This window comes from Stenella coeruleoalba, assembly GCF_951394435.1.
Source record: "Stenella coeruleoalba genome assembly, contig: scaffold_240, whole genome shotgun sequence".
NCBI lineage: Eukaryota > Metazoa > Chordata > Mammalia > Artiodactyla > Delphinidae > Stenella > Stenella coeruleoalba.
Genome location: NW_027646263.1, coordinates 225,105 through 252,541, shown reverse-complemented (window position 1 = coordinate 252,541; position 27,437 = coordinate 225,105). Strand labels below are relative to the sequence as shown.

The 27,437-nt window shown below is 43.7% G+C and overlaps 1 long non-coding RNA gene across 1 annotated transcript in view; it reads left to right on the top strand.

Annotated features, from left to right (window-relative positions):
* The window catches only part of LOC307181233, a 180,699-nt gene that overhangs the window by 49,964 nt on the left and 103,298 nt on the right, over positions 1-27,437 (top strand). Inside the window, exon 3 of the long non-coding RNA XR_013826186.1 lies at positions 8,465-8,546. This is a non-coding gene — a long non-coding RNA (uncharacterized lncRNA). The remainder of the gene's footprint in view (positions 1-8,464; positions 8,547-27,437) is intronic.

Below are 27,437 nucleotides of genomic sequence, written 5' to 3'. Positions count from 1 at the left end.
CAGGGGAGGAAAACTGAGACATATTTGAACACGTCTCCCGATCACATGGTTGATCATACTCTGGGTTCCACATGCATGTTTTAGCTGAAGGAAGAATACCTAAAACCTGGGTAGTTGAAACCCGTGGAATGGGTACCATGCAATATGACTTCAAAGGGTCTTCATTTGCTCACCGAACCTCTCCAATCCTATCACTGTTGCGTTTTTGCCCCTGTACACATGCTTGATTCTCTTTCGGAGACATAGCAATCTATAGGTTTTAAGATACTTACTAGTCAGGTACATTCTTAGGCGTTTAATATGCGGTGTTGAGTCCATTTCGTTGAGCAAGGAGTAGCTCTTGTCTATTCCATATTTGGCTTAAGGAACTTTATCTGTGCTCATTTCAATCTCTGGTTTTATGCAGCACCCCAACTCACCTTTCCCCTTAAGCAAGCATAAGTTGGTTTTCTAAATTTGAGACCCTGTTCTGTTTTGGAATGCAGTTCCTGTGTAGCCAAGTTTACATTCCGTGTATTAGTGATATCTTATGATGTTTCTTTTTCTGTGTGACTTATTTCAGTTAGAATCATCGTACCTGAATCTACTCATTATGCTGCTACGGGCCTGATGACATAGATTTCATTGCTGAGTGATACTGCATTGTACGTAAGTACCACAAGTTCTTTATGCATTTTTCACTTTCTGTGATATTGAACTTGTACGGTAAACGAGGTTCTTGTAAACAGAGGCGTCCCAAACTTTGGGGTGGCTGTGTCTTTTTGATTTTAAATTCCCTAAGCTATAGGACCATAAGTGGAAGTGCCCTAGGCTCTGTTGCTTTGTTTTTTAGATGTTTCAGGAAACACCATACACTTCTCCCGAGTGGTTGTTGGCAATTTACATCCCGCCCATCAGCATAACAAGGCTCCCAGTTCTCCATGGCCTGTCCTGCCTTTCTGGATTTTACACTTTTTTCAGATGGCCCTTTTGACCGGGGGGAAGTGAGACTTCATTGTAGTGCAGATTTCCTTTGCAAGTTTGCTTGGTTGGCCAAAAAGGGCGTATGCGTTTTTTCCTGAATATATTCAGGAAAAAACGCATACGCCCTTTTTGGCCAAGTGCATCATTGTGGACGTTCTGCCTCTTTTCCTATGCTTTCAATGCAATTCCAGTCTACCTCCTGAAATCGGTTTCCTGCAATTCTGCCCCGCTTTCAAGTCCTCTTGGCAGCCTTACTTCAGTCTATTTTTGGACGATAGCTGTCATTTAAAACTCTGCAGGTTTGTGAATTACAGTGCCCCTGAGCTCCTTTCTTCAACTCGCTTTCTTTTGAGCTGGCCGCAACACCGCAGGATGGCTTCAGGCCCTAATCTGGATCCGGCACGGCATGCTGAGCCTTTGGTTAATTCCTCTTCCTGGTGGGAAATGAGAGTTAAATTTCCCATCCAGACACCTCCAGCTAGTCTCTCATTGGTTCTCGCTATTCCTGTTCATCTTCCACAGAAATTGCAAACTGGGCCACACAGGAGGTTAAAGGGACTGACTCTCCAAGTCGGGAGAGTGTTAGTAAAGCGTCTGGAATGTTGCACCCGAGTACCAGGGGAGGAAAACTGAGACATATTTGAACACGTCTCCCGATCACATGGTTGATCATACTCTGGGTTCCACATGCATGTTTTAGCTGAAGGAAGAATACCTAAATCCTGGGTAGTTGAAACCCGTGGAATGGGTACCATGCAATATGACTTCAAAGGGTCTTCATTTGCTCACCGAACCTCTCCAATCCTATCACTGTTGCGTTTTTGCCCCTGTACACATGCTTGATTCTCTTTCGGAGACATAGCAATCTATAGGTTTTAAGATACTTACTAGTCAGGTACATTCTTAGGCGTTTAATATGCGGTGTTGAGTCCATTTCGTTGAGCAAGGAGTAGCTCTTGTCTATTCCATATTTGGCTTAAGGAACTTTATCTGTGCTCATTTCAATCTCTGGTTTTATGCAGCACCCCAACTCACCTTTCCCCTTAAGCAAGCATAAGTTGGTTTTCTAAATTTGAGACCCTGTTCTGTTTTGGAATGCAGTTCCTGTGTAGCCAAGTTTACATTCCGTATATTAGTGATATCTTATGATGTTTCTTTTTCTGTGTGACTTATTTCAGTTAGAATCATCGTACCTGAATCTACTCATTATGCTGCTACGGGCCTGATGACATAGATTTCATTGCTGAGTGATACTGCATTGTACGTAAGTACCACAAGTTCTTTATGCATTTTTCACTTTCTGTGATATTGAACTTGTACGGTAAACGAGGTTCTTGTAAACAGAGGCGTCCCAAACTTTGGGGTGGCTGTGTCTTTTTGATTTTAAATTCCCTAAGCTATAGGACCATAAGTGGAAGTGCCCTAGGCTCTGTTGCTTTGTTTTTTAGATGTTTCAGGAAAGACCATACACTTCTCCGGAGTGTCTGTTGGCAATTTACATCCCGCCCATCAGCATAACAAGGCTCCCAGTTCTCCATGGCCTGTCCTGCCTTTCTGGATTTTACACTTTTTTCAGATGGCCCTTTTGACCGGGGGGAAGTGAGACTTCATTGTAGTGCAGATTTCCTTTGCAAGTTTGCTTGGTTGGCCAAAAAGGGCGTATGCGTTTTTTCCTGAATATATTCAGGAAAAAACGCATACGCCCTTTTTGGCCAAGTGCATCATTGTGGACGTTCTGCCTCTTTTCCTATGCTTTCAATGCAATTCCAGTCTACCTCCTGAAATCGGTTTCCTGCAATTCTGCCCCGCTTTCAAGTCCTCTTGGCAGCCTTACTTCAGTCTATTTTTGGACGATAGCTGTCATTTAAAACTCTGCAGGTTTGTGAATTACAGTGCCCCTGAGCTCCTTTCTTCAACTCGCTTTCTTTTGAGCTGGCCGCAACACCGCAGGATGGCTTCAGGCCCTAATCTGGATCCGGCACGGCATGCTGAGCCTTTGGTTAATTCCTCTTCCTGGTGGGAAATGAGAGTTAAATTTCCCATCCAGACACCTCCAGCTAGTCTCTCATTGGTTCTCGCTATTCCTGTTCATCTTCCACAGAAATTGCAAACTGGGCCACACAGGAGGTTAAAGGGACTGACTCTCCAAGTCGGGAGAGTGTTAGTAAAGCGTCTGGAATGTTGCACCCGAGTACCAGGGTACGAAAACTGAGACATATTTGAACACGTCTCCCGATCAAATGGTTGATCATACTCTGGGTTCCACATGCATGTTTTAGCTGAAGGAAGAATACCTTAAACCTGGAGAGTTAAGACCCGTGTAATGGGTACCATGCAATATGACTTCAAAGGGTCTTCATTTGCTCACCGAACCTCTCCAATCCTATCACTGCTGCGTTTATGCCCCTGTACACATGCTTGATTCTCTTTCAGAGACATAGCAATCCATAGGTTTTAAGATACTTACTAGTCAGGTACATTCTTAGGCGTTTAATATGGGGTGTTGAGTCCATTTCGTTGAGCAAGGAGTAGCTCTTGTGTATTCCATATTGGGCTTAAGGAACTTTATCTGTGCTCATTTCAATCTCTGGTTTTATGCAGCACCCCAACTCACCTTTCCCCTTAAGCAAGCATAAGTTGGTTTTCTAAATTTGAGACCCTGTTCTGTTCTGTAATTCAGTTCCTGTGTAGCCAAGTTTACATTCCGTGTATTACTGATATCTTATGATGTTTCTTTTTCTGTGTGACTTATTTCAGTTAGAATCATCATACCTGAATCCACTCATTGTGCTGCTAAGGGCCTGATGACACAGATTTCATTGCTGAGTGATATTGCTTTGTAAGTAAATACCACAACTTCTTTATCCATTTTTCACTTTCTGCGATGTTGAACTTGTACTGTAAACGAGGTTCTTGTAAACAGAGCCGTTCCAAACTTTGGGGTGGCTGTGTCTTTTTGATTTTAAATTCCCTAAGCTATAGGACCATAAGTGGAAGTGCCCTAGGCTCTGTTGCTTTGTTTTTTAGATGTTTCAGGAAACACCATACACTTCTCCCGAGTGGTTGTTGGCAATTTACATCCCGCCTTTCAGCATAACAAGGCTCTCAGTTCTCCATGGCCTGTCCTGCCTTTCTGGATTTTACACTTTTTTCAGATGGCCCTTTTGACCGGGGGGAAGTGAGACTTCATTGTAGTGCAGATTTCCTTTGCAAGCTTGCTTGGTTGGCCAAAAAGGGCGTATGCGTTTTTTCCTGAATATATTCAGGAAAAAACGCATACGCCCTTTTTGGCCAAGTGCATCATTGTGGACGTTCTGCCTCTTTTCCTATGCTTTCAATGCAATTCCAGTCTACCTCCTGAAATCGGTTTCCTGCAATTCTGCCCCGCTTTCAAGTCCTCTTGGCAGCCTTACTTCAGTCTATTTTTGGATGATAGCTGTCATTTATAACTCTGCAGGTTTGTGAATTACAGTGCCCCTGAGCTCCTTTCTTCAACTCGCTTTCTTGTGACCTGGCCGCAACACCGCAGGATGGCTTCAGGCCCTAATCTGGTTCCGGCCCGGCATGCTGAGCCTTTGATTAATTCCTCTTCCTGGTGGGAAATGAGAGTTAAATTTGCCCGTTCAGACACCTCCAGCTAGCCTCTCATTGGTTCTCGCTATTCCTGTTCATCTTCCGCAGAAATTGCAAACTGGGCCAAAGAGGAGGTTAAAGGCACTGACTCTCCAAGTCGGGAGAGTGTTAGTAAAGCGTTTGGAATGTTGCACCCGAGTATCAGGGGAGGAAAACTGAGACATATTTGAACACGTCTCCCGTTCACATGGTTGATCATACTCTGGGTTCAACATGCATGTTTTAGCTGAAGGAAGAATACCTTAAACCTGGAGAGTTGAGACCCGTGGAATGGGTACCATGCAATATGACTTCAAAGGGTCTTCATTTGCTCACCGAACCTCTCCAATCCTATCACTCCTGCGTTTATGCCCCTGTACACACGCTTGATTCCCTTTTGGAGACATAGCAATCCATAGGTTTTAAGATACTTACTAGTCAGGTATATTCTTAGGCGTTTAATATGCGGTGTTGAGTCCATTTCGTTGAGCAAGGAGTAGCTCTTGTCTATTCCATATTTGGCTTAAGGAACTTTATCTGTGCTCATTTCGATCTCTGGTTTTATGCAGCACCCCAACTCACCTTTCCCCTTAAGCAAGCATAAGTTGGTTTTCTAAATTTGAGACCCTGTTCTGTTCTGTAATTCAGTTCCTGTGTAGCCAAGTTTACATTCCGTGTATTAGTGATATCTTATGATGTTTCTTTTTCTGTGTGACTTATTTCAGTTAGAAACATCGTACCTGAATCCACTCATTAAGCTGCTACGGGCCTGATGACAAAGATTTCATTGCTGAGTGATACTGCATTGTACGTAAGTACCACAACTTCTTTATCCATTTTTCACTTTCTGCGATATTGAACTTTTACAGTAAACGAGGTTCTTGTAAACAGAGGAGTCCCAAACTTTTGGGTGGCTGTGTCTTTTTGATTTTAATTTCCCTAAGCTATAGGACCATAAGTGGAAGTGCCCTAGGCTCTGTTGCTTTGTTTTTTAGATGTTTCAGGAAACACCATACACTTCTCAGGAGTGTCTGTTGACAATTTACATCCCGCCCATCAGCATAACAAAGCTCCCAGTTCTCCATGGCCTGTCCTGCCTTTCTGGATTTTACACATTTTTCAGATGGCCCTTTTGACCGGGGGGAAGTGAGTCTTCTTTGTAGTGCAGATTTCCTTTGCAAGCTTTCTTGGTTGGCCAAAAAGGGCGTATGCATTTTTTCCTGAATATATTCAGGAAAAAACGCATACGCCCTTTTTGGCCAAGTGCATCATTGTGGACGTTCTGCCTCTTTTCCTATGCTTTCAATGCAATTCCAGTCTACCTCCTGAAATCGGTTTCCTGCAATTCTGCCCCGCTTTCAAGTCCTCTTGGCAGCCTTACTTCAGTCTATTTTTGGACGATAGCTGTCATTTATAACTCTGCAGGTTTGTGAATTACAGTGCCCCTGAGCTCCTTTCTTCAACTCGCTTTCTTGTGAGCTGGCCGCAACACCGCAGGATGGCTTCAGGCCCTAATCTGGTTCTGGCACGGCACGCTGAGCCTTTGGTTAATTCCTCTTCCTGGTGGGAAATGAGAGTTAAATTTGCCCGTCCAGACACCTCCAGCTAGTCTCTCATTGGTTCTCGCTATTCCTGTTCATCTTCCGCAGAAATTGCAAACTGGGCCTAACAGGAGGTTAAAGGGACTGACTCTCCAAGTCGCGAGAGTGTTAGTAAAGCGTCTGGAATGTTGCACCCGAGTACCAGGGTACGAAAACTGAGACATATTTGAACACGTCTCCCGATCACATGGTTGATCATACTCTAGGTTCCACATGCATGTTTTAGCTGAAGGAAGAATACCTTAAACCTGGGTAGTTGAAACCCGTGGAATGGGTAGCATGCAATATGACTTCAAAGGGTCTTCATTTGCTCACCGAACCTCTCCAATCCTATCACTGCTGCGTTTATGCCCCTGTACACATGCTAGATTCTCTTTCGGAGACATAGCAATCCATAGGTTTTAAGATACTTACTAGTCAGGTACATTCTTAGGCGTTTAATATGCGGTGTTGAGTCCATTTCGTTGAGCAAGGAGTAGCTCTTGTCTATTCCATATTTGACTTAAGGAACTTTATCTGTGCTCATTTCAATCTCTGGTTTTATGCAGCACCCCACCTCACCTTTACCTTTAAGCAAGAATAAGTTGGTTTTCTAAATTTGAGACCCTGTTCTGTTCTGTAATTCAGTTCCTGTGTAGCCAAGTTTACATTCCGTGTATTACTGATATCTTATGATGTTTCTTTTTCTGTGTGACTTATTTCAGTTAGAATCATCATACCTGAATCCACTCATTGTGCTGCTAAGGGCCTGATGACACAGATTTCATTGCTGAGTGATATTGCTTTGTAAGTAAATACCACAACTTCTTTATCCATTTTTCACTTTCTGCGATGTTGAGCTTGTACTGTAAACGAGGTTCTTGTAAACAGAGCCGTTCCAAACTTTGGGGTGGCTGTGTCTTTTTGATTTTAATTTCCCTAAGCTATAGGACCATAAGTGGAAGTGCCCTAGGCTCTGTTGCTTTGTTTTTTAGATGTTTCAGGAAACACCATACACTTCTCCCGAGTGGTTGTTGGCAATTTACATCCCGCCCATCAGCATAACAAGGCTCCCAGTTCTCCATGGCCTGTCCTGCCTTTCTGGATTTTACACTTTTTTCAGATGGCCCTTTTGACCGGGGGGAAGTGAGACTTCATTGTAGTGCAGATTTCCTTTGCAAGCTTGCTTGGTTGGCCAAAAAGGGCGTATGCGTTTTTTCCTGAATATATTCAGGAAAAAACGCATATGCCCTTTTTGGCCAAGTGCATCATTGTGGACGTTCTGCCTCTTTTCCTATGCTTTCAATGCAATTCCAGTCTACCTCCTGAAATCGGTTTCCTGCAATTCTGCCCCGCTTTCAAGTCCTCTTGGCAGCCTTACTTCAGTCTATTTTTTGACGATAGCTGTCATTTATAACTCTGCAGGTTTGTGAATTACAGTGCCCCTGAGCTCCTTTCTTCAACTCGCTTTCTTTTGAGCTGGCCGCAACACCGCAGGATGGCTTCAGGCCCTAAATTGGTTCCGGTACGGCACGCTGAGCCTTTGGTTATTTCCTCTTCCTGGTGGGAAATGAGAGTTAAATTTGCCCGTCCAGACACCTCCAGCTAGCCTCTCATTGGTTCTCGCTATTCCTGTTCAACTTCGGCAGAAATTGCAAACTGTGCCAAACAGGAGGTTAAAGGCGCTGACTCTCCAAGTGGGGAGAGTGTTAGTAAAGCGTCTGGAATGTTGCACCCGAGTACCAGGGGAGGAAAACTGAGACATATTTGAACACGTCTCCCGATCACATGGTTGATCATACTCTGGGTTCCACATGCATGTTTTAGCTGAAGGAAGAATACCTAAAACCTGGGTAGTTGAAACCCGTGGAATGGGTACCATGCAATATGACTTCAAAGGGTCTTCATTTGCTCACCGAACCTCTCCAATCCTATCACTGTTGCGTTTTTGCCCCTGTACACATGCTTGATTCTCTTTCGGAGACATAGCAATCTATAGGTTTTAAGATACTTACTAGTCAGGTACATTCTTAGGCGTTTAATATGCGGTGTTGAGTCCATTTCGTTGAGCAAGGAGTAGCTCTTGTCTATTCCATATTTGGCTTAAGGAACTTTATCTGTGCTCATTTCAATCTCTGGTTTTATGCAGCACCCCAACTCACCTTTCCCCTTAAGCAAGCATAAGTTGGTTTTCTAAATTTGAGACCCTGTTCTGTTTTGGAATGCAGTTCCTGTGTAGCCAAGTTTACATTCCGTGTATTAGTGATATCTTATGATGTTTCTTTTTCTGTGTGACTTATTTCAGTTAGAATCATCGTACCTGAATCTACTCATTATGCTGCTACGGGCCTGAATACATAGATTTCATTGCTGAGTGATACTGCATTGTACGTAAGTACCACAAGTTCTTTATGCATTTTTCACTTTCTGTGATATTGAACTTGTACGGTAAACGAGGTTCTTGTAAACAGAGGCGTCCCAAACTTTGGGGTGGCTGTGTCTTTTTGATTTTAAATTCCCTAAGCTATAGGACCATAAGTGGAAGTGCCCTAGGCTCTGTTGCTTTGTTTTTTAGATGTTTCAGGAAACACCATACACTTCTCCCGAGTGGTTGTTGGCAATTTACATCCCGCCCATCAGCATAACAAGGCTCCCAGTTCTCCATGGCCTGTCCTGCCTTTCTGGATTTTACACTTTTTTCAGATGGCCCTTTTGACCGGGGGGAAGTGAGACTTCATTGTAGTGCAGATTTCCTTTGCAAGTTTGCTTGGTTGGCCAAAAAGGGCGTATGCGTTTTTTCCTGAATATATTCAGGAAAAAACGCATACGCCCTTTTTGGCCAAGTGCATCATTGTGGACGTTCTGCCTCTTTTCCTATGCTTTCAATGCAATTCCAGTCTACCTCCTGAAATCGGTTTCCTGCAATTCTGCCCCGCTTTCAAGTCCTCTTGGCAGCCTTACTTCAGTCTATTTTTGGACGATAGCTGTCATTTAAAACTCTGCAGGTTTGTGAATTACAGTGCCCCTGAGCTCCTTTCTTCAACTCGCTTTCTTTTGAGCTGGCCGCAACACCGCAGGATGGCTTCAGGCCCTAATCTGGATCCGGCACGGCATGCTGAGCCTTTGGTTAATTCCTCTTCCTGGTGGGAAATGAGAGTTAAATTTCCCATCCAGACACCTCCAGCTAGTCTCTCATTGGTTCTCGCTATTCCTGTTCATCTTCCACAGAAATTGCAAACTGGGCCACACAGGAGGTTAAAGGGACTGACTCTCCAAGTCGGGAGAGTGTTAGTAAAGCGTCTGGAATGTTGCACCCGAGTACCAGGGGAGGAAAACTGAGACATATTTGAACACGTCTCCCGATCACATGGTTGATCATACTCTGGGTTCCACATGCATGTTTTAGCTGAAGGAAGAATACCTAAATCCTGGGTAGTTGAAACCCGTGGAATGGGTACCATGCAATATGACTTCAAAGGGTCTTCATTTGCTCACCGAACCTCTCCAATCCTATCACTGTTGCGTTTTTGCCCCTGTACACATGCTTGATTCTCTTTCGGAGACATAGCAATCTATAGGTTTTAAGATACTTACTAGTCAGGTACATTCTTAGGCGTTTAATATGCGGTGTTGAGTCCATTTCGTTGAGCAAGGAGTAGCTCTTGTCTATTCCATATTTGGCTTAAGGAACTTTATCTGTGCTCATTTCAATCTCTGGTTTTATGCAGCACCCCAACTCACCTTTCCCCTTAAGCAAGCATAAGTTGGTTTTCTAAATTTGAGACCCTGTTCTGTTCTGTAATTCAGTTCCTGTGTAGCCAAGTTTACATTCCGTGTATTACTGATATCTTATGATGTTTCTTTTTCTGTGTGACTTATTTCAGTTAGAATCATCATACCTGAATCCACTCATTGTGCTGCTAAGGGCCTGATGACACAGATTTCATTGCTGAGTGATATTGCTTTGTAAGTAAATACCACAACTTCTTTATCCATTTTTCACTTTCTGCGATGTTGAACTTGTACTGTAAACGAGGTTCTTGTAAACAGAGCCGTTCCAAACTTTGGGGTGGCTGTGTCTTTTTGATTTTAAATTCCCTAAGCTATAGGACCATAAGTGGAAGTGCCCTAGGCTCTGTTGCTTTGTTTTTTAGATGTTTCAGGAAACACCATACACTTCTCCCGAGTGGTTGTTGGCAATTTACATCCCGCCTTTCAGCATAACAAGGCTCTCAGTTCTCCATGGCCTGTCCTGCCTTTCTGGATTTTACACTTTTTTCAGATGGCCCTTTTGACCGGGGGGAAGTGAGACTTCATTGTAGTGCAGATTTCCTTTGCAAGCTTGCTTGGTTGGCCAAAAAGGGCGTATGCGTTTTTTCCTGAATATATTCAGGAAAAAACGCATACGCCCTTTTTGGCCAAGTGCATCATTGTGGACGTTCTGCCTCTTTTCCTATGCTTTCAATGCAATTCCAGTCTACCTCCTGAAATCGGTTTCCTGCAATTCTGCCCCGCTTTCAAGTCCTCTTGGCAGCCTTACTTCAGTCTATTTTTGGATGATAGCTGTCATTTATAACTCTGCAGGTTTGTGAATTACAGTGCCCCTGAGCTCCTTTCTTCAACTCGCTTTCTTGTGACCTGGCCGCAACACCGCAGGATGGCTTCAGGCCCTAATCTGGTTCCGGCCCGGCATGCTGAGCCTTTGATTAATTCCTCTTCCTGGTGGGAAATGAGAGTTAAATTTGCCCGTTCAGACACCTCCAGCTAGCCTCTCATTGGTTCTCGCTATTCCTGTTCATCTTCCGCAGAAATTGCAAACTGGGCCAAAGAGGAGGTTAAAGGCACTGACTCTCCAAGTCGGGAGAGTGTTAGTAAAGCGTTTGGAATGTTGCACCCGAGTATCAGGGGAGGAAAACTGAGACATATTTGAACACGTCTCCCGTTCACATGGTTGATCATACTCTGGGTTCAACATGCATGTTTTAGCTGAAGGAAGAATACCTTAAACCTGGAGAGTTGAGACCCGTGGAATGGGTACCATGCAATATGACTTCAAAGGGTCTTCATTTGCTCACCGAACCTCTCCAATCCTATCACTCCTGCGTTTATGCCCCTGTACACACGCTTGATTCCCTTTTGGAGACATAGCAATCCATAGGTTTTAAGATACTTACTAGTCAGGTATATTCTTAGGCGTTTAATATGCGGTGTTGAGTCCATTTCGTTGAGCAAGGAGTAGCTCTTGTCTATTCCATATTTGGCTTAAGGAACTTTATCTGTGCTCATTTCGATCTCTGGTTTTATGCAGCACCCCAACTCACCTTTCCCCTTAAGCAAGCATAAGTTGGTTTTCTAAATTTGAGACCCTGTTCTGTTCTGTAATTCAGTTCCTGTGTAGCCAAGTTTACATTCCGTGTATTAGTGATATCTTATGATGTTTCTTTTTCTGTGTGACTTATTTCAGTTAGAAACATCGTACCTGAATCCACTCATTAAGCTGCTACGGGCCTGATGACAAAGATTTCATTGCTGAGTGATACTGCATTGTACGTAAGTACCACAACTTCTTTATCCATTTTTCACTTTCTGCGATATTGAACTTTTACAGTAAACGAGGTTCTTGTAAACAGAGGAGTCCCAAACTTTTGGGTGGCTGTGTCTTTTTGATTTTAATTTCCCTAAGCTATAGGACCATAAGTGGAAGTGCCCTAGGCTCTGTTGCTTTGTTTTTTAGATGTTTCAGGAAACACCATACACTTCTCAGGAGTGTCTGTTGACAATTTACATCCCGCCCATCAGCATAACAAAGCTCCCAGTTCTCCATGGCCTGTCCTGCCTTTCTGGATTTTACACATTTTTCAGATGGCCCTTTTGACCGGGGGGAAGTGAGACTTCTTTGTAGTGCAGATTTCCTTTGCAAGCTTGCTTGGTTGGCCAAAAAGGGCGTATGCATTTTTTCCTGAATATATTCAGGAAAAAACGCATACGCCCTTTTTGGCCAAGTGCATCATTGTGGACGTTCTGCCTCTTTTCCTATGCTTTCAATGCAATTCCAGTCTACCTCCTGAAATCGGTTTCCTGCAATTCTGCCCCGCTTTCAAGTCCTCTTGGCAGCCTTACTTCAGTCTATTTTTGGACGATAGCTGTCATTTATAACTCTGCAGGTTTGTGAATTACAGTGCCCCTGAGCTCCTTTCTTCAACTCGCTTTCTTGTGAGCTGGCCGCAACACCGCAGGATGGCTTCAGGCCCTAATCTGGTTCTGGCACGGCACGCTGAGCCTTTGGTTAATTCCTCTTCCTGGTGGGAAATGAGAGTTAAATTTGCCCGTCCAGACACCTCCAGCTAGTCTCTCATTGGTTCTCGCTATTCCTGTTCATCTTCCGCAGAAATTGCAAACTGGGCCTAACAGGAGGTTAAAGGGACTGACTCTCCAAGTCGGGAGAGTGTTAGTAAAGCGTCTGGAATGTTGCACCCGAGTACCAGGGTACGAAAACTGAGACATATTTGAACACGTCTCCCGATCACATGGTTGATCATACTCTAGGTTCCACATGCATGTTTTAGCTGAAGGAAGAATACCTTAAACCTGGGTAGTTGAAACCCGTGGAATGGGTAGCATGCAATATGACTTCAAAGGGTCTTCATTTGCTCACCGAACCTCTCCAATCCTATCACTGCTGCGTTTATGCCCCTGTACACATGCTAGATTCTCTTTCGGAGACATAGCAATCCATAGGTTTTAAGATACTTACTAGTCAGGTACATTCTTAGGCGTTTAATATGCGGTGTTGAGTCCATTTCGTTGAGCAAGGAGTAGCTCTTGTCTATTCCATATTTGACTTAAGGAACTTTATCTGTGCTCATTTCAATCTCTGGTTTTATGCAGCACCCCACCTCACCTTTACCTTTAAGCAAGAATAAGTTGGTTTTCTAAATTTGAGACCCTGTTCTGTTCTGTAATTCAGTTCCTGTGTAGCCAAGTTTACATTCCGTGTATTACTGATATCTTATGATGTTTCTTTTTCTGTGTGACTTATTTCAGTTAGAATCATCATACCTGAATCCACTCATTGTGCTGCTAAGGGCCTGATGACACAGATTTCATTGCTGAGTGATATTGCTTTGTAAGTAAATACCACAACTTCTTTATCCATTTTTCACTTTCTGCGATGTTGAGCTTGTACTGTAAACGAGGTTCTTGTAAACAGAGCCGTTCCAAACTTTGGGGTGGCTGTGTCTTTTTGATTTTAATTTCCCTAAGCTATAGGACCATAAGTGGAAGTGCCCTAGGCTCTGTTGCTTTGTTTTTTAGATGTTTCAGGAAACACCATACACTTCTCCCGAGTGGTTGTTGGCAATTTACATCCCGCCCATCAGCATAACAAGGCTCCCAGTTCTCCATGGCCTGTCCTGCCTTTCTGGATTTTACACTTTTTTCAGATGGCCCTTTTGACCGGGGGGAAGTGAGACTTCATTGTAGTGCAGATTTCCTTTGCAAGCTTGCTTGGTTGGCCAAAAAGGGCGTATGCGTTTTTTCCTGAATATATTCAGGAAAAAACGCATATGCCCTTTTTGGCCAAGTGCATCATTGTGGACGTTCTGCCTCTTTTCCTATGCTTTCAATGCAATTCCAGTCTACCTCCTGAAATCGGTTTCCTGCAATTCTGCCCCGCTTTCAAGTCCTCTTGGCAGCCTTACTTCAGTCTATTTTTTGACGATAGCTGTCATTTATAACTCTGCAGGTTTGTGAATTACAGTGCCCCTGAGCTCCTTTCTTCAACTCGCTTTCTTTTGAGCTGGCCGCAACACCGCAGGATGGCTTCAGGCCCTAAATTGGTTCCGGTACGGCACGCTGAGCCTTTGGTTATTTCCTCTTCCTGGTGGGAAATGAGAGTTAAATTTGCCCGTCCAGACACCTCCAGCTAGCCTCTCATTGGTTCTCGCTATTCCTGTTCAACTTCGGCAGAAATTGCAAACTGTGCCAAACAGGAGGTTAAAGGCGCTGACTCTCCAAGTGGGGAGAGTGTTAGTAAAGCGTCTGGAATGTTGCACCCGAGTACCAGGGGAGGAAAACTGAGACATATTTGAACACGTCTCCCGATCACATGGTTGATCATACTCTGGGTTCCACATGCATGTTTTAGCTGAAGGAAGAATACCTAAAACCTGGGTAGTTGAAACCCGTGGAATGGGTACCATGCAATATGACTTCAAAGGGTCTTCATTTGCTCACCGAACCTCTCCAATCCTATCACTGTTGCGTTTTTGCCCCTGTACACATGCTTGATTCTCTTTCGGAGACATAGCAATCTATAGGTTTTAAGATACTTACTAGTCAGGTACATTCTTAGGCGTTTAATATGCGGTGTTGAGTCCATTTCGTTGAGCAAGGAGTAGCTCTTGTCTATTCCATATTTGGCTTAAGGAACTTTATCTGTGCTCATTTCAATCTCTGGTTTTATGCAGCACCCCAACTCACCTTTCCCCTTAAGCAAGCATAAGTTGGTTTTCTAAATTTGAGACCCTGTTCTGTTTTGGAATGCAGTTCCTGTGTAGCCAAGTTTACATTCCGTGTATTAGTGATATCTTATGATGTTTCTTTTTCTGTGTGACTTATTTCAGTTAGAATCATCGTACCTGAATCTACTCATTATGCTGCTACGGGCCTGATGACATAGATTTCATTGCTGAGTGATACTGCATTGTACGTAAGTACCACAAGTTCTTTATGCATTTTTCACTTTCTGTGATATTGAACTTGTACGGTAAACGAGGTTCTTGTAAACAGAGGCGTCCCAAACTTTGGGGTGGCTGTGTCTTTTTGATTTTAAATTCCCTAAGCTATAGGACCATAAGTGGAAGTGCCCTAGGCTCTGTTGCTTTGTTTTTTAGATGTTTCAGGAAAGACCATACACTTCTCCGGAGTGTCTGTTGGCAATTTACATCCCGCCCATCAGCATAACAAGGCTCCCAGTTCTCCATGGCCTGTCCTGCCTTTCTGGATTTTACACTTTTTTCAGATGGCCCTTTTGACCGGGGGGAAGTGAGATTTCATTGTAGTGCAGATTTCCTTTGCAAGTTTGCTTGGTTGGCCAAAAAGGGCGTATGCGTTTTTTCCTGAATATATTCAGGAAAAAACGCATACGCCCTTTTTGGCCAAGTGCATCATTGTGGACGTTCTGCCTCTTTTCCTATGCTTTCAATGCAATTCCAGTCTACCTCCTGAAATCGGTTTCCTGCAATTCTGCCCCGCTTTCAAGTCCTCTTGGCAGCCTTACTTCAGTCTATTTTTGGACGATAGCTGTCATTTAAAACTCTGCAGGTTTGTGAATTACAGTGCCCCTGAGCTCCTTTCTTCAACTCGCTTTCTTTTGAGCTGGTCGTAACACCGCAGGATGGCTTCAGGCCCTAATCTGGATCCGGCACGGCATGCTGAGCCTTTGGTTAATTCCTCTTCCTGGTGGGAAATGAGAGTTAAATTTCCCATCCAGACACCTCCAGCTAGTCTCTCATTGGTTCTCGCTATTCCTGTTCATCTTCCACAGAAATTGCAAACTGGGCCACACAGGAGGTTAAAGGGACTGACTCTCCAAGTCGGGAGAGTGTTAGTAAAGCGTCTGGAATGTTGCACCCGAGTACCAGGGGAGGAAAACTGAGACATATTTGAACACGTCTCCCGATCACATGGTTGATCATACTCTGGGTTCCACATGCATGTTTTAGCTGAAGGAAGAATACCTAAAACCTGGGTAGTTGAAACCCGTGGAATGGGTACCATGCAATATGACTTCAAAGGGTCTTCATTTGCTCACCGAACCTCTCCAATCCTATCACTGTTGCGTTTTTGCCCCTGTACACATGCTTGATTCTCTTTCGGAGACATAGCAATCTATAGGTTTTAAGATACTTACTAGTCAGGTACATTCTTAGGCGTTTAATATGCGGTGTTGAGTCCATTTCGTTGAGCAAGGAGTAGCTCTTGTCTATTCCATATTTGGCTTAAGGAACTTTATCTGTGCTCATTTCAATCTCTGGTTTTATGCAGCACCCCAACTCACCTTTCCCCTTAAGCAAGCATAAGTTGGTTTTCTAAATTTGAGACCCTGTTCTGTTTTGGAATGCAGTTCCTGTGTAGCCAAGTTTTCATTCCATGTATTAGTGATATCTTATGATGTTTCTTTTTCTGTGTGACTTATTTCAGTTAGAATCATCGTACCTGAATCTACTCATTATGCTGCTACGGGCCTGATGTCATAGATTTCATTGCTGAGTGATACTGCATTGTACGTAAGTACCACAAGTTCTTTATGCATTTTTCACTTTCTGTGATATTGAACTTGTACGGTAAACGAGGTTCTTGTAAACAGAGGCGTCCCAAACTTTGGGGTGGCTGTGTCTTTTTGATTTTAAATTCCCTAAGCTATAGGACCATAAGTGGAAGTGCCCTAGGCTCTGTTGCTTTGTTTTTTAGATGTTTCAGGAAAGACCATACACTTCTCCGGAGTGTCTGTTGGCAATTTACATCCCGCCCATCAGCATAACAAGGCTCCCAGTTCTCCATGGCCTGTCCTGCCTTTCTGGATTTTACACTTTTTTCAGATGGCCCTTTTGACCGGGGGGAAGTGAGACTTCATTGTAGTGCAGATTTCCTTTGCAAGTTTGCTTGGTTGGCCAAAAAGGGCGTATGCGTTTTTTCCTGAATATATTCAGGAAAAAACGCATACGCCCTTTTTGGCCAAGTGCATCATTGTGGACGTTCTGCCTCTTTTCCTATGCTTTCAATGCAATTCCAGTCTACCTCCTGAAATCGGTTTCCTGCAATTCTACCCCGCTTTCAAGTCCTCTTGGCAGCCTTACTTCAGTCTATTTTTGGACGATAGCTGTCATTTAAAACTCTGCAGGTTTGTGAATTACAGTGCCCCTGAGCTCCTTTCTTCAACTCGCTTTCTTTTGAGCTGGCTGCAACACCGCAGGATGGCTTCAGGCCCTAATCTGGATCCGGCACGGCATGCTGAGCCTTTGGTTAATTCCTCTTCCTGGTGGGAAATGAGAGTTAAATTTCCCATCCAGACACCTCCAGCTAGTCTCTCATTGGTTCTCGCTATTCCTGTTCATCTTCCACAGAAATTGCAAACTGGGCCACACAGGAGGTTAAAGGGACTGACTCTCCAAGTCGGGAGAGTGTTAGTAAAGCGTCTGGAATGTTGCACCCGAGTACCAGGGTACGAAAACTGAGACATATTTGAACACGTCTCCCGATCAAATGGTTGATCATACTCTGGGTTCCACATGCATGTTTTAGCTGAAGGAAGAATACCTTAAACCTGGAGAGTTAAGACCCGTGTAATGGGTACCATGCAATATGACTTCAAAGGGTCTTCATTTGCTCACCGAACCTCTCCAATCCTATCACTGCTGCGTTTATGCCCCTGTACACATGCTTGATTCTCTTTCAGAGACATAGCAATCCATAGGTTTTAAGATACTTACTAGTCAGGTACATTCTTAGGCGTTTAATATGGGGTGTTGAGTCCATTTCGTTGAGCAAGGAGTAGCTCTTGTGTATTCCATATTGGGCTTAAGGAACTTTATCTGTGCTCATTTCAATCTCTGGTTTTATGCAGCACCCCAACTCTCCTTTCCCCTTAAGCAAGCATAAGTTGGTTTTCTAAATTTGAGACCCTGTTCTGTTCTGTAATTCAGTTCCTGTGTAGCCAAGTTTACATTCCGTGTATTACTGATATCTTATGATGTTTCTTTTTCTGTGTGACTTATTTCAGTTAGAATCATCATACCTGAATCCACTCATTGTGCTGCTAAGGGCCTGATGACACAGATTTCATTGCTGAGTGATATTGCTTTGTAAGTAAATACCACAACTTCTTTATCCATTTTTCACTTTCTGCGATGTTGAACTTGTACTGTAAACGAGGTTCTTGTAAACAGAGCCGTTCCAAACTTTGGGGTGGCTGTGTCTTTTTGATTTTAAATTCCCTAAGCTATAGGACCATAAGTGGAAGTGCCCTAGGCTCTGTTGCTTTGTTTTTTAGATGTTTCAGGAAACACCATACACTTCTCCCGAGTGGTTGTTGGCAATTTACATCCCGCCTTTCAGCATAACAAGGCTCTCAGTTCTCCATGGCCTGTCCTGCCTTTCTGGATTTTACACTTTTTTCAGATGGCCCTTTTGACCGGGGGGAAGTGAGACTTCATTGTAGTGCAGATTTCCTTTGCAAGCTTGCTTGGTTGGCCAAAAAGGGCGTATGCGTTTTTTCCTGAATATATTCAGGAAAAAACGCATACGCCCTTTTTGGCCAAGTGCATCATTGTGGACGTTCTGCCTCTTTTCCTATGCTTTCAATGCAATTCCAGTCTACCTCCTGAAATCGGTTTCCTGCAATTCTGCCCCGCTTTCAAGTCCTCTTGGCAGCCTTACTTCAGTCTATTTTTGGATGATAGCTGTCATTTATAACTCTGCAGGTTTGTGAATTACAGTGCCCCTGAGCTCCTTTCTTCAACTCGCTTTCTTGTGACCTGGCCGCAACACCGCAGGATGGCTTCAGGCCCTAATCTGGTTCCGGCCCGGCATGCTGAGCCTTTGATTAATTCCTCTTCCTGGTGGGAAATGAGAGTTAAATTTGCCCGTTCAGACACCTCCAGCTAGCCTCTCATTGGTTCTCGCTATTCCTGTTCATCTTCCGCAGAAATTGCAAACTGGGCCAAAGAGGAGGTTAAAGGCACTGACTCTCCAAGTCGGGAGAGTGTTAGTAAAGCGTTTGGAATGTTGCACCCGAGTACCAGGGGAGGAAAACTGAGACATATTTGAACACGTCTCCCGTTCACATGGTTGATCATACTCTGGGTTCAACATGCATGTTTTAGCTGAAGGAAGAATACCTTAAACCTGGAGAGTTGAGACCCGTGGAATGGGTACCATGCAATATGACTTCAAAGGGTGTTCATTTGCTCACCGAACCTCTCCAATCCTATCACTCCTGCGTTTATGCCCCTGTACACACGCTTGATTCCCTTTTGGAGACATAGCAATCCATAGGTTTTAAGATACTTACTAGTCAGGTATATTCTTAGGCGTTTAATATGCGGTGTTGAGTCCATTTCGTTGAGCAAGGAGTAGCTCTTGTCTATTCCATATTTGGCTTAAGGAACTTTATCTGTGCTCATTTCGATCTCTGGTTTTATGCAGCACCCCAACTCACCTTTCCCCTTAAGCAAGCATAAGTTGGTTTTCTAAATTTGAGACCCTGTTCTGTTCTGTAATTCAGTTCCTGTGTAGCCAAGTTTACATTCCGTGTATTACTGATATCTTATGATGTTTCTTTTTCTGTGTGACTTATTTCAGTTAGAATCATCATACCTGAATCCACTCATTGTGCTGCTAAGGGCCTGATGACACAGATTTCATTGCTGAGTGATATTGCTTTGTAAGTAAATACCACAACTTCTTTATCCATTTTTCACTTTCTGCGATGTTGAACTTGTACTGTAAACGAGGTTCTTGTAAACAGAGCCGTTCCAAACTTTGGGGTGGCTGTGTCTTTTTGATTTTAAATTCCCTAAGCTATAGGACCATAAGTGGAAGTGCCCTAGGCTCTGTTGCTTTGTTTTTTAGATGTTTCAGGAAACACCATACACTTCTCCCGAGTGGTTGTTGGCAATTTACATCCCGCCTTTCAGCATAACAAGGCTCTCAGTTCTCCATGGCCTGTCCTGCCTTTCTGGATTTTACACTTTTTTCAGATGGCCCTTTTGACCGGGGGGAAGTGAGACTTCATTGTAGTGCAGATTTCCTTTGCAAGCTTGCTTGGTTGGCCAAAAAGGGCGTATGCGTTTTTTCCTGAATATATTCAGGAAAAAACGCATACGCCCTTTTTGGCCAAGTGCATCATTGTGGACGTTCTGCCTCTTTTCCTATGCTTTCAATGCAATTCCAGTCTACCTCCTGAAATCGGTTTCCTGCAATTCTGCCCCGCTTTCAAGTCCTCTTGGCAGCCTTACTTCAGTCTATTTTTGGATGATAGCTGTCATTTATAACTCTGCAGGTTTGTGAATTACAGTGCCCCTGAGCTCCTTTCTTCAACTCGCTTTCTTGTGACCTGGCCGCAACACCGCAGGATGGCTTCAGGCCCTAATCTGGTTCCGGCCCGGCATGCTGAGCCTTTGATTAATTCCTCTTCCTGGTGGGAAATGAGAGTTAAATTTGCCCGTTCAGACACCTCCAGCTAGCCTCTCATTGGTTCTCGCTATTCCTGTTCATCTTCCGCAGAAATTGCAAACTGGGCCAAAGAGGAGGTTAAAGGCACTGACTCTCCAAGTCGGGAGAGTGTTAGTAAAGCGTTTGGAATGTTGCACCCGAGTACCAGGGGAGGAAAACTGAGACATATTTGAACACGTCTCCCGTTCACATGGTTGATCATACTCTGGGTTCAACATGCATGTTTTAGCTGAAGGAAGAATACCTTAAACCTGGAGAGTTGAGACCCGTGGAATGGGTACCATGCAATATGACTTCAAAGGGTGTTCATTTGCTCACCGAACCTCTCCAATCCTATCACTCCTGCGTTTATGCCCCTGTACACACGCTTGATTCCCTTTTGGAGACATAGCAATCCATAGGTTTTAAGATACTTACTAGTCAGGTATATTCTTAGGCGTTTAATATGCGGTGTTGAGTCCATTTCGTTGAGCAAGGAGTAGCTCTTGTCTATTCCATATTTGGCTTAAGGAACTTTATCTGTGCTCATTTCGATCTCTGGTTTTATGCAGCACCCCAACTCACCTTTCCCCTTAAGCAAGCATAAGTTGGTTTTCTAAATTTGAGACCCTGTTCTGTTCTGTAATTCAGTTCCTGTGTAGCCAAGTTTACATTCCGTGTATTAGTGATATCTTATGATGTTTCTTTTTCTGTGTGACTTATTTCAGTTAGAAACATCGTACCTGAATCCACTCATTAAGCTGCTACGGGCCTGATGACAAAGATTTCATTGCTGAGTGATACTGCATTGTACGTAAGTACCACAACTTCTTTATCCATTTTTCACTTTCTGCGATATTGAACTTTTACAGTAAACGAGGTTCTTGTAAACAGAGGAGTCCCAAACTTTTGGGTGGCTGTGTCTTTTTGATTTTAATTTCCCTAAGCTATAGGACCATAAGTGGAAGTGCCCTAGGCTCTGTTGCTTTGTTTTTTAGATGTTTCAGGAAACACCATACACTTCTCAGGAGTGTCTGTTGACAATTTACATCCCGCCCATCAGCATAACAAAGCTCCCAGTTCTCCATGGCCTGTCCTGCCTTTCTGGATTTTACACATTTTTCAGATGGCCCTTTTGACCGGGGGGAAGTGAGACTTCTTTGTAGTGCAGATTTCCTTTGCAAGCTTGCTTGGTTGGCCAAAAAGGGCGTATGCGTTGTTTCCTGAATATATTCAGGAAAAAACGCATACGCCCTTTTTGGCCAAGTGCATCATTGTGGACGTTCTGCCTCTTTTCCTATGCTTTCAATGCAATTCCAGTCTACCTCCTGAAATCGGTTTCCTGCAATTCTGCCCCGCTTTCAAGTCCTCTTGGCAGCCTTACTTCAGTCTATTTTTGGACGATAGCTGTCATTTATAACTCTGCAGGTTTGTGAATTACAGTGCCCCTGAGCTCCTTTCTTCAACTCGCTTTCTTGTGAGCTGGCCGCAACACCGCAGGATGGCTTCAGGCCCTAATCTGGTTCTGGCACGGCACGCTGAGCCTTTGGTTAATTCCTCTTCCTGGTGGGAGATGAGAGTTAAATTTGCCCATCCAGACACCTCCAGCTAGTCTCTCATTGGTTCTCGCTATTCCTGTTCATCTTCCGCAGAAATTGCAAACTGGGCCTAACAGGAGGTTAAAGGGACTGACTCTCCAAGTCGGGAGAGTGTTAGTAAAGCGTCTGGAATGTTGCACCCGAGTACCAGGGTACGAAAACTGAGACATATTTGAACACGTCTCCCGATCACATGGTTGATCATACTCTAGGTTCCACATGCATGTTTTAGCTGAAGGAAGAATACCTTAAACCTGGGTAGTTGAAACCCGTGGAATGGGTAGCATGCAATATGACTTCAAAGGGTCTTCATTTGCTCACCGAACCTCTCCAATCCTATCACTGCTGCGTTTATGCCCCTGTACACATGCTTGATTCTCTTTCGGAGACATAGCAATCCATAGGTTTTAAGATACTTACTAGTCAGGTACATTCTTAGGCGTTTAATATGCGGTGTTGAGTCCATTTCGTTGAGCAAGGAGTAGCTCTTGTCTATTCCATATTTGACTTAAGGAACTTTATCTGTGCTCATTTCAATCTCTGGTTTTATGCAGCACCCCACCTCACCTTTACCTTTAAGCAAGAATAAGTTGGTTTTCTAAATTTGAGACCCTGTTCTGTTCTGTAATTCAGTTCCTGTGTAGCCAAGTTTCCATTCCGTGTATTAGTGATATCTTATGATGTTTCTTTTTCTGTGTGACTTATTTCAGTTAGAATCATCAGACCTGAATCCACTCATTGTGCTGCTAAGGGCCTGATGACATAGATTTCATTGCTGAGTGATATTGCTTTGTAAGTAAATACCACAACTTCTTTATCCATTTTTCACTTTCTGCGATGTTGAACTTGTACTGTAAACGAGGTTCTTGTAAACAGAGCCGTTTGAAACTTTGGGGTGGCTGTGTCTTTTAGATTTTAAATTCCCTAAGCTATAGGACCATAAGTGGAAGTGCCCTAGGCTCTGTTGCTTTGTTTTTTAGATGTTTCAGTTAACACCATACACTTCTCCCGAGTGGTTCTTGGCAATTTACATCCCGCCCTTCAGAATAACAAGGCTCCCAGTTCTCCATGGCCTGTCCTCCCTTTCTGGATTTTACACTTTTTTCAGATGGCCCTTTTTACCGGGGGGAAGTGAGACTTCATTGTAGTGCAGATTTCCTTTGCAAGCTTGCTTGGTTGGCCTAAAAGGGCGTATGCGTTTTTTCCTGAATATATTCAGGAAAAAACGCATACGCCCTTTTTGGCCAAGTGCATCATTGTGGACGTTCGGCCTCTTTTCCTATGCTTTCAATGCAATTCCAGTCTACCTCCTGAAATCGGTTTCCTGCAATTCTGCCCCGCTTTCAAGTCCTCTTGGCAGCCTTACTTCAGTCTATTTTTGGACGATAGCTGTCATTTATAACTCTGCAGGTTTGTGAATTACAGTGCCCCTGAGCTCCTTTCTTCAACTCGCTTTCTTTTGAGCTGGCCGCAACACCGCAGGATGTCTTCAGGCCCTAATCTGGTTCCGGCACGGCACGCTGAGCCTTTGGTTAATTCCTCTTCCTGGTGGGAAATGAGAGTTAAATTTGCCCGTCCAGACACCTCCAGCTAGTCTCTCATTGGTTCTCACTATTCCTGTTCATCTTCCGCAGAAATTGCAAACTGGGCCAAACAGGAGGTTAAAGGGACTGACTCTCCAAGTGGGGAGAGTGTTAGTAAAGCGTCTGGAATGTTGCACCCGAGTACCAGGGTATGAAAACTGAGACATATTTGAACACGTCTCCCGATCACATGGTTGATAATACTCTGGGTTCCACATGCATGTTTTAGCTGAAGGAAGAATACCTAAAACCTGGGTAGTTGAAACCCGTGGAATGGGTACCATGCAATATGACTTCAAAGGGTCTTCATTTGCTCACCGAACCTCTCCAATGCTATCACTGCTGCGTTTATGCCCCTGTACACATGCTTGATTCTCTTTCGGAGACATAGCAATCCATAGGTTTTAAGATACTTACTAGTCAGGTACATTCTTAGGCGTTTAATATGCGGTGTTGAGTCCATTTCGTTGAGCAAGGAGTAGCTCTTGTGTATTCCATATTTGGCTTAAGGAACTTTATCTGTGCTCATTTCAATCTCTGGTTTTATGCAGCACCCCAACTCACCTTTCCCCTTAAGCAAGCATAAGTTTGTTTTCTAAATTTGAGACCCTGTTCTGTTCTGTAATTCAGTTCCTGTGTAGCCAAGTTTACATTCCGTGTATTACTGATATCTTATGATGTTTCTTTTTCTGTGTGACTTATTTCAGTTAGAATCATCATACCTGAATCCACTCATTGTGCTGCTAAGGGCCTGATGACACAGATTTCATTGCTGAGTGATATTGCTTTGTAAGTAAATACCACAACTTCTTTATCCATTTTTCACTTTCTGCGATGTTGAGCTTGTACTGTAAACGAGGTTCTTGTAAACAGAGCCGTTCCAAACTTTGGGGTGGCTGTGTCTTTTTTATTTTAATTTCCCTAAGCTATAGGACCATAAGTGGAAGTGCCCTAGGCTCTGTTGCTTTGTTTTTTAGATGTTTCAGGAAAGACCATACACTTCTCCGGAGTGTCTGTTGGCAATTTACATCCCGCCCATCAGCATAACAAGGCTCCCAGTTCTCCATGGCCTGTCCTGCCTTTCTGGATTTTACACTTTTTTCAGATGGCCCTTTTGACCGGGGGGAAGTGAGACTTCATTGTAGTGCAGATTTCCTTTGCAAGTTTGCTTGGTTGGCCAAAAAGGGCGTATGCGTTTTTTCCTGAATATATTCAGGAAAAAACGCATACGCCCTTTTTGGCCAAGTGCATCATTGTGGACGTTCTGCCTCTTTTCCTATGCTTTCAATGCAATTCCAGTCTACCTCCTGAAATCGGTTTCCTGCAATTCTGCCCCGCTTTCAAGTCCTCTTGGCAGCCTTACTTCAGTCTATTTTTTGACGATAGCTGTCATTTATAACTCTGCAGGTTTGTGAATTACAGTGCCCCTGAGCTCCTTTCTTCAACTCGCTTTCTTTTGAGCTGGCCGCAACACCGCAGGATGGCTTCAGGCCCTAAATTGGTTCCGGTACGGCACGCTGAGCCTTTGGTTATTTCCTCTTCCTGGAGGGAAATGAGAGTTAAATTTGCCCGTCCAGACACCTCCAGCTAGCCTCTCATTGGTTCTCGCTATTCCTGTTCAACTTCGGCAGAAATTGCAAACTGTGCCAAACAGGAGGTTAAAGGCGCTGACTCTCCAAGTGGGGAGAGTGTTAGTAAAGCGTCTGGAATGTTGCACCCGAGTACCAGGGGAGGAAAACTGAGACATATTTGAACACGTCTCCCGATCACATGGTTGATCATACTCTGGGTTCCACATGCATGTTTTAGCTGAAGGAAGAATACCTAAAACCTGGGTAGTTGAAACCCGTGGAATGGGTACCATGCAATATGACTTCAAAGGGTCTTCATTTGCTCACCGAACCTCTCCAATCCTATCACTGTTGCGTTTTTGCCCCTGTACACATGCTTGATTCTCTTTCGGAGACATAGCAATCTATAGGTTTTAAGATACTTACTAGTCAGGTACATTCTTAGGCGTTTAATATGCGGTGTTGAATCCATTTCGTTGAGCAAGGAGTAGCTCTTGTCTATTCCATATTTGGCTTAAGGAACTTTATCTGTGCTCATTTCAATCTCTGGTTTTATGCAGCACCCCAACTCACCTTTCCCCTTAAGCAAGCATAAGTTGGTTTTCTAAATTTGAGACCCTGTTCTGTTTTGGAATGCAGTTCCTGTGTAGCCAAGTTTACATTCCGTGTATTAGTGATATCTTATGATGTTTCTTTTTCTGTGTGACTTATTTCAGTTAGAATCATCGTACCTGAATCTACTCATTATGCTGCTACGGGCCTGATGACATAGATTTCATTGCTGAGTGATACTGCATTGTACGTAAGTACCACAAGTTCTTTATGCATTTTTCACTTTCTGTGATATTGAACTTGTACGGTAAACGAGGTTCTTGTAAACAGAGGCGTCCCAAACTTTGGGGTGGCTGTGTCTTTTTGATTTTAATTTCCCTAAGCTATAGGACCATAAGTGGAAGTGCCCTAGGCTCTGTTGCTTTGTTTTTTAGATGTTTCAGGAAAGACCATACACTTCTCCGGAGTGTCTGTTGGCAATTTACATCCCGCCCATCAGCATAACAAGGCTCCCAGTTCTCCATGGCCTGTCCTGCCTTTCTGGATTTTACACTTTTTTCAGATGGCCCTTTTGACCGGGGGGAAGTGAGACTTCATTGTAGTGCAGATTTCCTTTGCAAGTTTGCTTGGTTGGCCAAAAAGGGCGTATGCGTTTTTTCCTGAATATATTCAGGAAAAAACGCATACGCCCTTTTTGGCCAAGTGCATCATTGTGGACGTTCTGCCTCTTTTCCTATGCTTTCAATGCAATTCCAGTCTACCTCCTGAAATCGGTTTCCTGCAATTCTGCCCCGCTTTCAAGTCCTCTTGGCAGCCTTACTTCAGTCTATTTTTGGACGATAGCTGTCATTTAAAACTCTGCAGGTTTGTGAATTACAGTGCCCCTGAGCTCCTTTCTTCAACTCGCTTTCTTTTGAGCTGGCCGCAACACCGCAGGATGGCTTCAGGCCCTAATCTGGTTCCGGCACGGCACGCTGAGCCTTTGGTTAATTCCTCTTCCTGGTGGGAAATGAGAGTTAAATTTGCCCGTCCAGACACCTCCAGCTAGTCTCTCATTGGTTCTCACTATTCCTGTTCATCTTCCGCAGAAATTGCAAACTGGGCCAAACAGGAGGTTAAAGGGACTGACTCTCCAAGTCGGGAGAGTGTTAGTAAAGCGTCTGGAATGTTGCACCCGAGTACCAGGGTACGAAAACTGAGACATATTTGAACACGTCTCCCGATCACATGGTTGATCATACTCTGGGTTCCACATGCATGTTTTAGCTGAAGGAAGAATACCTAAAACCTGGGTAGTTGAAACCCGTGGAATGGGTACCATGCAATATGACTTCAAAGGGTCTTCATTTGCTCACCGAACCTCTCCAATCCTATCACTGCTGCGTTTATGCCCCTGTACACATGCTTGATTCTCTTTCGGAGACATAGCAATCCATAGGTTTTAAGATACTTACTAGTCAGGTACATTCTTAGGCGTTTAATATGCGGTGTTGAGTCCATTTCGTTGAGCAAGGAGTAGCTCTTGTGTATTCCATATTTGGCTTAAGGAACTTTATCTGTGCTCATTTCAATCTCTGGTTTTATGCAGCACCCCAACTCACCTTTCCCCTTAAGCAAGCATAAGTTGGTTTTCTAAATTTGAGACCCTGTTCTGTTCTGTAATTCAGTTCCTGTGTAGCCAAGTTTACATTCCGTGTATTACTGATATCTTATGATGTTTCTTTTTCTGTGTGACTTATTTCAGTTAGAATCATCATACCTGAA